Here is a 16627-nt window from a genome sequence, read left to right as displayed (position 1 = left end):
CAGATAAAGCTGGGGGAAGAAGAAGGAAGGGGGGGCAGAACACACCCATTCGGAGTTATGGCGTTTTGTCTTCCCAAGCACCATTACATATGATGGAGCCCTGCTGTCCTGAAGATGGCTGAACACCTGCCTGCTGATGGGAAGGAGTGAATGAATTCCTTGTTTTGCTTTGCTTGCGTGTGTGGGTTTTGCTTTACCTATTAAACTGTCTTTATCTCAGCCTGTGAGTTTTCTCACTTTTACTCTTCCGATTCTCTCCCCCATCCCACCGGGGGAAGTGAGAGAGCAGCTGTGCGGTGCTTAGTTGCCGGCTGGGGTTAAACCACGACAGCACTGCACAAACATGAGGTGTGAAATGAAATTTAAGACAGGGAAGCAAGCCAAAGCCAGTGGGCCTGCAGTCAGAACAGTTTGCTGTCCCATGCAAGCCAGACAAAGCACCATTTGCCTTTTAGTTGTTAGCAGCAAAAGAAAAATGAGAGATCATTTGTATCCAATAGCTTCCTCTGCTGGTGGGGAAACCTAAAGTAACAGCCATCAGTAGAGCTAACACATTAGGAAAAAAACTGATGCTTCTTCAAAACACCACCACAAGAAAGTGAAACATTTTAAATTACCCAACTCATGTATAACCCTTTCCCTAGTAGTATTCAGTATCTGTGCAGAAAATTAAGAGAGAGCATTCCTTTCCAAGTTGAAAGTCCTTGCACAGGCTTGACTGGCAGCACTCCCTGAACTTATCAACCAGCAGGAGTTATGAGTTCTCAGAGATTTGGGACATATGTTTTCTATCAAACTGAAAAGACAGATTTAGGGAAAGACTCCAAGAATTAGAGGGTAGCCTCCCTTACCAGGCACAAGGCAGCACTTTAGTAAACAGAAAGAAGAGCACAAAGGCAGCTTATAACCAAGTCTATTCCCACTCCTGGCAGTAGCTATGTGATGGGCCTCTCTCACATGGAGCTTTCACTCAAGTCAGCTCTATATCCCATAGACTCACAGACAGACACCCTTGGTGGCTGGGCCTATATGGAACATTTTCAGAGGGGAACAGGTGGGCGAGAGGACATTAAACTTATGCTAGAGCTTGTTCCATGTTCCATAATTTTTTCTTCTCCAAAATACCTATAGATGATGATGCTATCTTTATTCCTCCATATCAAAATGGGAGGCAAGCACAAAGGATGGAACTGACCTGCACTGCAGCACTCTCACCTGCACTTTGCTTCCTTAGCCACTCCTGCTTCATTTCTTTCAACAACTCCACCTCCAAATAGCTTCAGACAGCAAATAAGAACATGGCAGATCACTACAGATATCTGCAGGAATAGGTCTTCACATGTAGAATCCAAAAAGCTCTCCTGACAAATAGTTCATAGATGGCACATAGCTCACTGCTTCTACCAGCTGCATATTTTCTAAAGATTTGTCCAGTCTAGTTTTAAATTTATGCCAAGCAGCAGAGATGGTATCTCTTGTCTTGAGAAATTGTTTTTCCATCTGTGGTCCAAGCTTTTTCTTTAGTTCCAGTATCCCTCCCAAGACTTGCCAAAAAGCATTAAATACTAGCGGGAGCTTAAAACATTCAGCTTGTTTGCAGACTGAATGCACTTGGTTCTCTCTCCAGCCCCTGATCAGTTCTTGGGCTTCTCACTTGGACATAATCAGCTTCTTGATCCGGAAGAGGAAGTGCTGTTTCTACACAGAGACAAGAAGAAGAAATAGCAGCAGCCATTCAGGAAAGCAATCGCATAAGGCAGACTCTTGATCTGAAAGAGATCCAAAGAATACCCCTTTCCCCTGTTGACACAACAGTATTATCGTTACAGTAACATATAATAGCACTTCTGCATCCAGCCAGGTGTGCTCTGCTTTGGTTCAGCAATCCTGGTCTTGTACACCACTTAAACTATAAGGGGCAACACTACATGGCAGTACTATTCTGCTGGAGAAATGCCCAAGAATACTCCTCTGCTTTGGCCCCTATTTACTTAATTACACCGTCCACCCCCAAAATGGCAGCCTCTACCCATCAGGATCCTTTCTGAGAAGCAACAAGAGGCTTTACTGACTGTGTGCTGCTATACAAAGATATCTGGATCATTAACACAAGCAAGTCTCCATCTTTACCATTAATCACTGGCTGGCTCAACACCTGCATTCTGCAGACAGCCTTCACTGAAGAAAGTTTGCAGCTGGCCCAGCTCCGGCTGAGCTTCCTCATACCCACCAACTACCTCCACTCTCCATTTGTCAATTGTAAAGTGATAATTTCTATTCAATCTGATACATATTATAAGAATATAAACAAATGCCTCTGGCTGTATCGTGGCTGTGATCACTTCCCTTTATAGCCATCATTTATTACAAGCGGACAGGTGGCCGTTCAGTGGAATGCCAAAGAAGCTATCACCTGGACAATCACCAGGAAACACACTCACATTTACATTCTTCCCAAGCAGACAGGCAGAAGTGGCATGTGATTTCTGGAAAAACTTCACTATGCTCCAAAATTTCTTCTCTCCCAGCCATATAAGTCACAGGAGCAAGTCTGACTATTACCAGCCTAGCCCATCAGTGAACACCAGGTTTCAAATTTAAACTTATTTAGGATTTTTGAAAATAGGGAGGGGGTCTGGGGAAGCTTTGCCCCCAGTTGCTTCATTTTATGTCTTACAGTTTTTATACAGGATAAGTGCTTTTTCTAAATACTGACTGTCTTACTTCACAAATGTATACAAAACACTGAGATGGCAGCAGCTTTGTTGCTCAAATGGAGTTTGAAAGAAGGCTTATTATCTACTACTGCTAGGCACGTGTAGTGTTTCATTTCAAAAAGACCTTGGAATTCATATATAGGAATCATTTCACCTCCCTTTAAAACATTGTCATCTCTAAAACAGATAGATGTCAGGTTACTTCACAATTCAAGCAGCAACAGTCAGGACAGAAAGTGAGGCATATTGCAGTGACAGTGCTTACAGAACACAGAATATAATTAACACATTTGTCAAATTCTAGAACAATGATGTTAACATCAGCTCTTGCATCAACACGAAAGGACCTCAGCCTTAAACTGCCTCTGAAACATTGCAGTCTCACAAGCACAGCATCATTGGAGATCAGTGCAGGATATTAGTTCAGAACAGACTTGCATAATCACAGTTTCAGCAAGTCCCTACCCGCAATTCTGAGAGCGGGACCTGGGCTCCCCATGTAGGCCCTGGTACTTGTTAACTTGTTCAAATGTAGGAACCTGGACTTTGGCACAGAGTGCTGCAAGGCCAGAGCAAGGAAGACTGGAGCGGAAGAGCTGCTGTAGGATCTTGTCATAGCTTTTAACATTACTAACTATCCATCGTTCTCAAGATTAGAGCTTACATTGATTGTCATAGCAAAATGTGCATTATCAAGTTCATAAGAACAGACAGTCCAAAGGTCCATCACACCAAATATCCTCTCTCACCAACAGCTAGCACCAGATGCTTGGGAAAGAGTCCACCTTCTCCAGGTACACTCTTCTAGCACCCAGTCCTTTAAGGAGCTCATAAGGCCAAAGGCTGTATTCAAACCATTCCATTTATTAGCCATCAATGGACTTGAATACCAAATCTCATTTATATTCTTGGTCACTCACAACATCCAGTGAGAATAAATTCTACTGTTAAATTCAACTTGATACCTGAGAGTATTTCCTTCTTCCAGTCTTCATGTAGTACCCAATGAAACCTAGTGGCTTATTCACTAGTTTGCATGAGGGGAAATGGGTGGTCAACTGTGATTGAGACCTACAAATTGTACACACCCCTCTCTCCAGTGTTGTCCTCCCAATAGGTACAGATGAGAGTTCCTTTATTACTGCCCAGCATGGCAAAGTTGTTATTCAGTGATTCCCCAGTCTATCAGCAATGGAGTCACATTTTAGGGCACAAAGGCAGGCACCAGACTTGAGATGTCAATGCCCAGTAACTCCGTCGGCAGATCTGGGCAAATCCCTTTGCCCCTTTTTACCTTTACTTCCCTACCTTCAAGCTAGATATAACATTTTCTTACTCTAGGAACATGATCCAAAGTTACACTATAAATGCCTGCAAAGCATTTTATGAACATGAATAAGGGTAACCATAAATACATTAAATGTAACTCCCCAAATTTCCACACTGTGTCCTACCAAAGGTCATTCTGATAAGAGATGGGTACAACTGAAAGACGTTAGCTTGGAAAGAGAGAAGAAATACAGCAAACACCTTTACCACTTCAGCATATGACCTGGAGGTGGAATCAAGTCGGCTTAGAGCAGAGCTTCACACAAGCAGATGGCATCTGACTTTCAGCATCATAGACAACTATGAAGGCACTGTAATAATATTCCTGCATGTAACAACATAGTTGTTCTCAGCATCTTGGGATGATCCTGTAAAATAAGCTTCCAGGATAAGCATGAGTAGGTGCCATCTGCGATCATATCGCTCAGCTGAGAATCATTGCTGCCAGCATGCTCAGCAGAGCCTATTGCACATCAATGCTCACTGCTAAAGGGACCTTCTAAAAAGCAGCAGAGGAGAAAGCACCCAGTCTGCCCCCAGCCTCCTGAGACAAAGAACGAGCTCTAGGCTTGGTGCACTCACAGAATTGCTGAAGATACTTTTACACAGAGGTGTGCTATTGGTGTCCATCCAGTTTCATCCACCAACCAACCTGGGATATGCCAAGGAAAATTTCAGCACGTAAATAATAATAAGTCAGTCAGTGTCACCCTGGGGAAACAACTCACTGGGTGCTACACCCCCTCACAGGCCAGTAGAGGTATTTGCTTTCACTAAAAACCTGTGCAGGCCACTGAGATCACAAGCTCTTCTGGTAATTCTGTCCTCAGGTCACCTCACATTTAGTCCTACCATTACTAGTTTTCTGTCACACACAACACTCCAAAACAAAACAAGCTAAGCAGAGTCATGTACCATCTCTCCTAAATCATCCTCTGGCAGCACCTCTCTTCCTTCAGAGCTGTGACGTGCAGCAGTACCTCCTCACATTCTCTTTAGCACCCATTTAATGAGCCTGTTGTCCACAAATTTGCTTAGTCCCTCTTTAAACATGTTAGTGCTCTCAGGTCCCACAGCCTCTAGCAGCCAGGCACAGAAGCTCTTTCCTTTATCTGCTTTAAACCAACCTCCTGTCAGCTCTGTGGAGCACTGCCTTGTTCTAGTGTAGTAGAATTCAGCAGGTAACAGTTCTTCATTTTCCTTACCTGTTAACCTTCTTCCACGAAGGCAACTTTTGAAAGCGCTTCCACAGAACTTTTTCCAGAGCCCTCCAAAAATCTGCCTCCTTCACTATGAGAGATCCCTTCCCCCAAATAGCACTTTTTACCACAGGGGCCCTAAGTAGAATCAGGTGCAGCCAGGAGGGAGAAACGAGCCTCCTCCATTTCCCCTCCCTCTGCCAGTCTATCAGCTGCACTCATCAGCCCTTGCCTTGCAAGAGGGCGCTGAATTCTTTTCCCCAGAGGAAGAAGCTGGGACAGGGAAGTTAAGTGACTTGACTGCACTAAAAGGGGTGCCTAAAGACACAGGTCCTGGGGTCTCAGTTTAATGCTTAGCCCAATAGATGAAGCCGTCCCCTGTGCACATGGCTGTGTTCATGACCAAAGGACACACCAGCTCCTTCCGAGAGGAACCAGCTTAGAAAGATGCAATGATTGGGATGGAGGATGTAGACAGTTGTGTGCCAGAGATAAAGGCCCTGCTGACGCTACATTTATGGTGGTAGCTTGCTGAGGCTGTCGCACTGCAAAGAACTGGAAGCCAAAGGCTAGTTTGCAGGAAACTTGGGAGAAATTACAGTGATTTTGGCCCTAGCAGTCAATTAATAGATGTGTGGATACTGCACCAACAATTTCACTATTAAATTAAACGGTAGGACTCTTCTTTTCCTGCAGAGGCCTTCCAAATAAGGAGGCTCCAGCTTATAAGGCAGCCAGCCAGCAGTGGCACTGTAGGCGAGAGTTACATGCGGAGCCCAGACATAAGTGAATAGATAAGCCTATACTGCCTGTTGTGTAAAGTGCATAGGAGTGTCTCTGAGCAGCGACACACCAAACCCAGATTGATTTAAGAGTGTTGGGGAAGCCTTAGGCAATGAAGGCATGTGCAACATGGTTGCTGCTCCATTGGCTTTTTAATAAAGCACTGGTCCGGACTGCTTTAGTCCCAGTTTGAATTTGGATTTTGCAGGCAGGAAACAGGGCCCGGATCAGACCCCTCTTTTGGGGGCAGTGACAACAGGGAATACCCAACTGTAATTAACCTAACTACTGAAAGGAACCTAACTGTAATTAACCCAAACCTAACACTGAATAGAAATTAGTCCTGGTAATTGCTAAACAGTGAGTGGAGTTACCAGGCAGTGATGTGTGGACTCCACCAATGTCTCTGTCTCTCTGGGATCCCTGGCACAAGCAGCAACAAAGCATTTTCTCACCTCCTCCCTCGCTCCCACAAGACAGTTTTCGAAGCAGCTGGATGTCGTACATGGCTATATGCTGTCTGCCTGCATGGCTCTCCCCAGCCCACAGAAAGGGGAAGAGAGGGATCCAGAAAAGGCAGGACTGTATGCCAGAAAAGAAAGCCCCTACCAAAACCATCCAGCTCAAATGCTCACAGATCAGGCAGGCTCACAAAAGCATCGTGGAGAGGTCAGTGGTTTGGTTGACTGGTTCATTGTCAAATTGCCTCTTTACCCATCCAAGCTGTCTTTCCTGTGCACTATCTGTGAAATGTGTCTTTCTAACACACTGTTTCAGCGCAGGACAAAGCAGTCTAGCTTTGGCTGAGAACTGCTTTGCCAAAAGACAGCAAATGGTAGAAGCCATCCATTACAGCTGAGAACCCCATTTTGTATAGCTGTTTGATTTCCTTTCCAAGGGTTTTGTATCTGCTCCTTTCCAAATTTCTTGTTTCCTCACTCTGATATTTCAAAACACAATAAGAATTCATGTACTATGGCAATTATTATTTTACATACTGACAACTGAAAGTTCTTGCAAACCTTCCTCCAAATTAGTTACCTTTGACATAATTACAATTTTGGGGAATGTTTCTGCTTCCTGTGGAAACTTCATATTTTTCATTAAAAAAAAAGATCTGCCACAGTGCCCTGTAGTGGTGGTCTAAGTCCTCGCCAGAGCGTCTCAGTGGGGCAGTCAAGGTGCATCAACGGAGACATAATCCACCAATAAAGCCCAGCCTAGTGAGAAGAACAGAAAGAGAAACACAGCTGTAATTCCCAGGAAGGAGCATTTAACAGTTCAAATCTACATAACCAGTTATTTTGGATTTCATTTTGCATGGAAAATTAAACCTTCCCCTCACACTTCCATGCTCTTCTCCAAAGATTTTCCCTCAGATGAAACAGCCTGTTTTTCCAAACAACTCAGCCTGCTACCTAGCTCTGGGATTCTATTTCCGCAGTAATCTGTGACAGAAGTGACAAGGGCTGAACACAGTACTCTTAGGCTGTCATTCTACCATTTTTGTGTTATCTATAGCCTATAAATATTTGATTCCGTTCTTAAACATTGGCTAGTGAAAAGTTAGGCTCTCTGCATTTCTAGTTAAAAACCTGATACTTAAACATTTTAAAGCATGAACTAAAAAGACAAGCAGAATTCCAAGACTGTTTGTGGGTTTTGTTTGTTGTTTTTTTTTTTTTTGTCTGAGGTCATGTTTACAGCACAGAAAATTTGGAGGTGCAATGCCCAGATCTGTAAAACTTAGGGTCTGTAAAGCTGCAGAGCAAAACTGGGAAAAGGTTCAGCTCTCCCCCAAACAAATAAGCCTCACTTAGGATAGTCCTAGAACTGAAGGTCAAAAAAGGCAACCTCCAACAGCAATTTGGTACACAGTTTGACATCACATTGCAGGTTCATCCACAAGTCCAGAAACTCTCTTATTTCCAGGCATTTTCCCCACTAGGGAAAATATGTTGGATGAGAATAAACATATACCTTCAGCTGATTTTCACATATTTAAATGCAATGTGTTTCACTTTGAACAGGCCACCTGGATTAAACAGAATCCCTCATTTTTTGCTGTTTAAAACTTAAGACTTGGTAAAGGAGGGGTAAGACAGGACTTTTTATTACTCTTAGATGGTGCTAAGAAGACCCATAAATACATCTCTTCTTCCTGTGATCCCATTCATCTTGCTGCCTTTCCTACTCCTCTTTGCCAACAATCAGATCCCAGTAAACAACCTCAAGTGAAATTTGCAACTGTCAGATAAACATTAAAAATGCTTCTCTTGTCCTTTCCCATTGATAGTCCCATTAATATTGTAATAGAACAAAAAGTTATGAAAATGAATGCATGCTGGTTTTGGAAGTGAATGATGCAGACAGCAGTTGTGAAATATATACACTTGAATATGCATAGACAAAGAGATACAGTGTACCCACAAAGAAGTGTGTACACACTTACATGTAATATTTTAAGATACAGGACTCAGTTCTAACCTCATGCTACTGTACACTGTGAAGCAACTCCATTGACTTTTGTTTGGTGTAAATTCAACACAAGTAAAATCAGAATTAAACTACCATGGCTTTTTTTGAGAAAATTATAATAGCTACACAATTTTTCTGTGCTGTTATTTTTTTTAATCTTTATTTTTAGTCAGAGGCTAGTATTGCAATCTGCTTTTGCCTACTTAGTACTTCCTCACAGTATGCAAATCTCTGGTTGTATGTCTACTGTTAATTAAAAAAATCTGTACCTCAAACTTAAGTGAAGGAGTATGAAAAAAAATCATAAACATTAAAGTCAAGCTCTTTTATTCAAACTTGCCATTTAGACACATATTCAAACAGTATCCACTAGAAGTCTCTAAAAAGGAGCAGTCCAGTCCTCCCAGTCCCACAATGAAAATGTTGTATCTGGTGTCCTCTGTCAATCTGAACCCTCACTGAAATCATTGACAGTTTTGCAAAATGAAAGACTTCAAATTTGAGTCAGGTTCCAAAATAATCCCCAAACTGTCTTAAAATATCACGAAGTACTGTTGTCCTTTATATAGAAAGTTATATATACATTTTTTTATATATGTGTGTGTATATATATATATATGCATATACATGTATTGGATTTTCGTATCAGGCTTTTACATTTTCTGAGCTTTTAACATTCTACTTTTTCAAGCTTTTCATAGAGATAAAAGCTTTGCATGCTTTTAATAAAATGAGAATTCTTCAAGGGAAAGCAGTATTTCAGAGAGGAATACTCCCAGGTAGAGAGGCAGCTGTGATGGGTCGGTAACCGTGCAGGGACACTCCACAGAGACAAAGTCTGCCTGAGAGGCTTTCCCTGCTTGAACAAGACCTTAGCTCTCTGAACAAAAAACACGCTGCCAGTCTTATTGTTCTAATTCCCAATTTAGTGAAATTTTGTTGGGTCATTTCATAATGTCAGGCTGCATTTAGACGCTTCCAGTCATCTATTTCTGAAGTCCCTTAATGTTACATGCCTAGAATTCTCTCTCTTCTGAGCCTTGTGCTTTTCAAATGCAAGTCCTACATGCTTATACTTCTATATGCAAGCCAAAAGATATTAGACTGGGAACACCAACTGGATCTTTTGAACTCTTGGTTCTCCACTGTTCAGGTCAACTGTCATTTTGCACAGAAACCATTTCCTAGTTGACTTATGCTTATATTAAGCAAAGATAAAACAAAACAACAACAAAAAAAGGATGTTAATTTTACAGTCTTTTCTAACATCATAGAAACAGACTGTCAACATTCTCAAGTTGCCAACAGTCTTGAAATGTGGTATATTTTTACCTGTTATGAAACATCATTGCAAAAGCAAAATTGTTTTTTGATGTTCTCATCAAAGTCACAAAAAGGTCAGTCAGTCTGATCAGATTTCAACTGCTCTAGTGCCTTTTGAACTGAAATTTGTTTCATTCATCCACTCTGAAATACTGATTATGGAAAAATTCCACTTTAGACTTCTGCTATTTTAATCACAGATCACGAAAAAGTAATCAACTCCTGGAATTTATATTAAAATTTCTTCTGAGTGGCAGTCGAGTTAGGTATAAGGACTGCAGTTGGATGAAATTAAAAACTCACATGAGACTGTCCATGTTGCAAACTTCAGCTTAAAGTAGCTGAGAGCAAGGGACTGTACTGCAGTCAAGATAGTCAAGAGGTACTGTGCGTCCTTCCACAGACAACGTATTCTACTGAGTTAACATAAATACAATGACTACAGTCGGTCACACTTAAAGAATATTTCCCCAAATACCTCACAGAAAATGTTCACCATGATCTTGGTGCTTTTCTTTGTAATTTATTGCCAAATAATCTTTGGGCTGATAGTGCACTACACTTCAAACTAGAACATGGTCTTACAAAACTTACTGGCTACCTTTCACAAGTCGTCTGTGAGTACTGCATTTCAACAGCAACATTTACTGGAAGAGTATATACAAAGATGTCAAGTTCCCTCACAATTAAATATTCTTTTTGTGACAGTTTGTTCACAAAACAACTTTCTTGTTCTAATTCTTTTTTATTTAATTTGTGACAATTTATACAAAATCTTTGCTCATATTTGTTAATTTAGGGTTTGAATGACAGTTTTTCTTCCTGTACTGTTACCTCCTTTTGTTTTGTATACCATATTACCACTGTCACAAAAATATTACCGTTGGAATGTTACCACTGTCACAAAAATCTTTTCCGGTAAGGAGAAAGGTTAACTGCTTACTCTGGGGTCTTGCACAGTTACCCCACAATTCACTACCAACTGGCTTCAGCTCCAAAATGGCTTTCTGTTCAAATGTTCATTGAAGCAGGTCAGTTGAAGTGTCATGGAGCACAGGATGAAAGAGCTTTCCACTGACTTGCCCTCATGCCGTCATTTGCACGAGGGCAGCAGGGCTATAAAGAGTTCCCTCCTCAAAAGGGATTTTATGCCTATATAGCATTGGCACAAATAAAGAAAAAGAAAGAGACAAATTAGGAGCAGTCTGCTGCTGGGCATGCCCAGGAGTAATAACCATGAGACCCTGCCATGGAGGGACCTCGATGAGCAAAGGATTCACCATGCCTTTGTTGAGATGGAAACGCAGCCCACAGCACCAACACAAAGTTCAAGCTGAACCTGACATTGTTTGCAGTTCGTTTTTTCTTGAGCCTCAGGGAAACAAGCATGACAGAGTAGAGGCAGAGCGCAGGGCAGAGCTGGAATCCTTCTTCCACTTACCAACGCATCATCAGAGAGCGAGCATCAAGGAAAATAAGCACTATGATGATCCATGTATTAACTTGCTGCCCTCCAAGGTCAGCATTTCTTAAACCGCCCAGGACATTACATTCTCTGCACAGTCTCCAGCCATTTAGCAATGGATGGCAAAGGAAGCTAAAGCTCTAATGGGATGAAGTGTCAAAGAGAGCTTTTTATTTAAAGAACTAGAGAAAAGAAAAGAAAATGGATATTTTAACTTTTATCTCAGAGTTAGTTAATATTCACACTTAACTGCTGAACTGGCTAAATTCTTTTCTTTTCTTAAGGACCTTTATAAATTTCATCATTAATAAAATCAGACATTCAATTAGCGAGGAATTTCTGATTGCTAACTGAGATTTCCCCCCCAACAGTTTCTCTTTTTCACTCTTTCAAGTCTCTCTTTTTATTTTCCCCTCCTACCCCTGTGTCCCCCCTTCCCTGAAAAACCAGGGGAAAGTGAAAACTGACTCCATTAACCTCTGTCATTACCTAAATCCATCTCTTAATTAATATGAGTTAATATGATTAATCAAAATAATGAGACAAACCTATTAAATTAGGGTGTTTAAATTACAAATGGAAGTGGTAAAGGCAAAGGGGCTGATAACGAATAGCTGCAGTCAGAGATGGGGTTAGCTCTTGAAATGATATGTGACAATCAGCAGAGAGAACCGAGAATGAGGGGAAAACAGCAAGATCCGTGTGAGAAAAATATTCTACATGCACAAAGAATGATGTTGTTCAAATGCCTCGTAGCATTTTGGAGGATCAGGTGTGTTAAGATAATATTTTAATACCTTTCATGATGGAATAGAATATAGATAACAATACGATCATCAAATCTTTCAGCTTGCAGTTTGCATCCATAGGGTTGGATGGTACAGATTTTGCCCAGTTAGAGTCCCCACTAGCAGTTTGCTGAGGACTCTGAAGCATTTGCTGGTCTTATTAACACCGCCCCAGGGAGACAAGATTGGACAGGTTATACATTTCTATACCAGAGGTACACAGCCTGAGCAAAAGCCTGCAGTCACAACACTCCATCTCCAATACTGACCTTCTTTGTGACCTCAGGCAAGCGCCATGAACTCCTCTGTCTGGCTTGGCTGATTTAGATACACCATTCCTAAACGTAGTTCCATATTTTCTCTAAACTAGAGTCTTGCAATCTGACAAGCTCTGCCACTGTTGTCCTCTGAGTGCTGAAGGGAAGTTATGCCAACAGTGACCTTTCCCCATGAGCTCACTGATGGGCAGAGTTTCTCATTGGATTTCCATCACTCAAATACCTGTTTGAACTACAGTCCTGAAATCTGTTTAACTCCCTTGTTAAGGGACTAACTCCTAGACCACCAATTAAAGTAAAAATAATGTCTCTATCATAGGTCACTGTAATAACAAAAGTGATATTCATTTTGGGAGGTGATTATGTGCAGTGTGAAGTCTTCCCTTTGGAGAAATCCATTAGCAGTTTCTATTTCAGTCAAAACTATCAGCAAAGGAAATAAACGTGGCACAGGACTAATGCAGATAGAAAACTGCACTATAAACTGCTGCCAAAACAATTAGACATCAAACAGGAGGAGGTGATAGTGTTAATAAATATTTTTCAGGCACAAGGACCCCCTAAAACCAAAAAGAAGTGGGGAGAAAACAACCATGTAGATAGAACATTTCAAGACAAACACCATCCTTTGTATCTTTAGTATATCATTTGTGATCTCTATATAAAGTTGAGAGCACAATAGAGGCTGTGGGGTTAATAAAACATATAATTAATGAAGACACCTTGCAATATATGATTTACAGGCCCCTTTAAATGCCTTAAAAAGTCTGCAGCTGACTGGCCAGGAAGTGCTCCAAATAGCAAAAGAAACCTCTCTCTCCATGGCACTGCACTGAAGTGGCAGCACGAGGACAGTGGGATAAAAACAGGAGAAAAAGAAAGATCCAGCAGGAACTCGGCAAGGGAGGAATAAGCTGAGAGATGGCTGTTTGAAGCTGGTCAGCCAGGGAAGATGAGAGTAGCAGGAGAAGGCAGCACAACAAGCTTGTATTCATAGCCCCAAAACACCCTTTCTTAGCTGGCTTTAGACTGAGTTTTAAAAAGGGTTGGTGAAGTTATGGCTGGCAGCATTATTTTGTGAGCACTGGTGCCTGACCTTTGGCATCTCAGAAGATGCTGTGGAAACCCAAGGAAAAGAGTGCTGAAGCAGCTAAGAAGGAACTTCATTATTAATTACAATCTCATATTGGTCATTATGCTTTATTTACTTTGCCCAGCTTTCTAGCTTTGTCACTGAAACAGGCAAAGGTGCAATCTTTCTCCAGGAGGAAGCACAATTTCTCAAGTCAGTAATACCCAATTAATAAGGTCATGAACACATAAAATGATGGGAAGGAAAAAAAGAGAACAGAGAGAAGACTGGGAGAGTAGTAATAAACTGCAGTTGAGCCATTATTGCCATTTCCATGTAGAACTTCAACATGCTACATTAATGCCTTCATAAGAAGACATGAGTGCTGAGAGTGACCACAAACATTCAAAGGAGAAGAAGTTTGGAAAGAGCATTTCCAGCACACCATGTGGAAAGGCACAAGTACTTGGAGGCTGAGGGGCTGAAAGGCAATAGGATGAAATAAAAAGATTATCACTTATCCTCCATGCTTGGAGGAATGATCGGGAGATACCAGAGCGTATAGTACAACTGGTGTCAGCCAAACACAAAGTGTTTTTCAATTGATGAAGTGAACAAATAAGTAATGTTTGAAAACACTCACTTCCACAGAATTGATCTGATGCTCATGTATCACCAGATAATTAGCACCTTCTTCTCATCCCCCCTTGAAAGGCAGCACAACCATAGTGACAAGGTGCTATTCCATTTCTATAGCAAATGCCTAGTTTAATAAACACATAGTTAAAGATTGCAAACACACTAATTCATATTAGAAAAAGAAGTTTTTCATTGCCACATCCTGCTTTCCTGAACAACAGTGTCCTAGAGCCATACCTGGGCCAGTACCATTTTTCACATTTTTAAGAAAGTTTCTTTTCCACCAAACACAAACGGGTTACAATATCTTCTACCAAGGACAACCTTTTAGACAGAAGGATCTAAACAATGTAGATGGCATATGATGGCCAGGCCATGGGCTGGGACAAAGTTGACACCTACTTCTGGGTGACAGAGGCAGCATGAGTAAAGGAGTTCTCTTTAATACAAAAGCAGAAAAAGAATTTCATTGTCTCTGAGCAGAAAACGTACTAGTGTGTTATTGTCCATCTTTGGTGAAGGGTTGAATCAAGTTCTTAAAGTACAGTTTGGATGCAAGAGAGATTTAATTCCATCTCTGTGTACACATGCCAGTAAGGATTCACATCCCATAGCCTGTCCTTTCTCCTCACTCAAAGGAAGCACTTGGGACAAGAAACTTTTCCTCAGGCAGCCTGTGTACTATCAAGCTGAGGAACAGCCACGTTCCTCCCAGTCCCCTGTCCTCTCCTACAGTGTCCGCATCTGCTGCTTGAAGAAGAATCTCCTCAGGGGGCAGTCACCAGGCAGCCTCATCTGAACTACTGCTAGCAAGTGCCTATTGCCCACCCTGATGCAGAAAGACTCTTGTTCTTAACATTTATCATTTATCAATTCATAATTCACCCAAGTGCCCTGACCTTCGATTCCAAATAAATTTTGAGCCTGTTAGTCAGGTCTCCCTCTGGATTAGGATTTCTGCATGTCACCAAAACAGTAATATGCTGCTTAGTTTGTTCAAACTGATTCTGGACTGTAAAATGGTGCTAACACAGCACAGGCAGAAGTGCTCTGATTTCAAAGAGGAAGGCTTAAGACCCTCCACCCCAAAGCGCCATTCAGATGAAGGCTGTTGCTGACTAGTGACTTTATTTTTCATCACAATTATTCAGATGAGCATCAAGCAAAGGACACAAACACCTCTGGTTAAGGGAGGTCTTCACTAAGAGAAAATATTTAAAGAAAATCCAGCTTCACTTTACAGTGTTAGTTTCAAAATGCTGCACATGTATAGGCACAGCTGTGAATCTTGCTCACTTTCACAGGACAGCAATAGAGAAGAGGAGGAATGGAAAAGGTTCCTGTTGCTCACCAAAAAAATTGGCAAAATTGAAAAGGTTGAATACAGATGCTGTGATCAATTCCTACCCCCTTTGTTTCCTTAGAAGAAGAGCAACTTCGCTGTCAGATTTTCAGACTTCTAAAACCCTCCACTCTTTTGTGCTCAACCTGGAGAACAGAGAGAAGAGATCTTAAATTTCAGCTTAAACTTTAGAGTTATAGGATCTAAACCTGAAGTCAGGAGGTAGGATTACAGTTCCCTTCCTGATATGCTCAAAAATTTTCAAAAAATTCTGCAGGTTCTTTGCAAAAACTGCACCATGCAGCTGGCACTGACTGACCTGTCATCCAAAAGCCATGAAGATTAATCTGGAGAAAGAGAAGCTTAGTCTAGCTGCCAGTCCTGCCATCCTGTCTAGACTCTGAGAGTCCAGCTACATTCCCTCTGTTTCCTCAGCTAGCAATAGAAGACTGTGCAGTAGAAACATTTAACCATTATATGGATGGTGAACAAGCCACAGAAAGATGCAGGCCTGTCTCCTGTAGGCCTCCTGGCTTTGCAAGCCCCATCAGGTGTACAAAGCAGTTTACCAGGAAACTCAGCAAAATCTTGCAATACACCCAGGGGTGTCTCTCAGAGAAAAGGGAACACTTTCAGAGCCAGTTTTACTCCTTCGGAGTTACTACTTCTAGGAGTGCAAGAGGACCCTCTGCATCCATTTCTTTAGGCTCTTGCAAATCACCGCAGTAGCTTCTAATTATCTAATGGTCTGTTCAAGCTCTGGCTTCTTTGCCCAGACTACTGTCAAGGGGGCCAGTCAATGCCAGCCGTGATTCTGATCCAGATGTCCACTGGCAATAGACTGGGACAAACTGACTCCAAAGGCCAAACAGCTAGTCAAGAATGCTTTCCAAGCAGTAGTGGAGCTGGATGAAAACCAGTGCTGTAGAACTGACCTTGCACTTACATGAAGCAATACCAAGTGTCTGGAAGGAACAAATCCTTCCAGTTACAAGCAAGCACAACAATAATTCTAGGAAGTGGAAGGTGGTGAATCAAATATCTACTGAGATCTCTTTTGATAGCACTGATTAGCAGCCCTGGTCCAAGTGAGCAGAGAGGGGAAGTGGCCATGTATCTGAAACAAGCAGCTGCTCCAAAACAATGGCACTGAAAACAGGAAAAATAGAGCAAATGTAATGGCAGGGCTTGCTTCCATACAGTCCCAAATCCCA

The 16627-nt window shown here is 41.7% G+C and overlaps 1 long non-coding RNA gene across 1 annotated transcript in view; it reads right to left on the bottom strand.

Annotated features, from left to right (window-relative positions):
• Window positions 1-7095: 7095 nt before the first annotated feature.
• The window catches only part of LOC309593280, a 59263-nt gene continuing 49731 nt past the window's right edge, over window positions 7096-16627 (bottom strand). Inside the window, exon 3 of the long non-coding RNA XR_014228748.1 lies at window positions 7096-7248. This is a non-coding gene — a long non-coding RNA (uncharacterized lncRNA). The remainder of the gene's footprint in view (window positions 7249-16627) is intronic.

This window comes from Platalea leucorodia (assembly GCF_965183815.1).
Source record: "Platalea leucorodia genome assembly, chromosome: 7".
Taxonomy (NCBI): domain Eukaryota; kingdom Metazoa; phylum Chordata; class Aves; order Pelecaniformes; family Threskiornithidae; genus Platalea; species Platalea leucorodia.
Note: the sequence above shows the minus strand (reverse complement) of the source record. Positions and strands in the feature narration are given on the sequence as shown.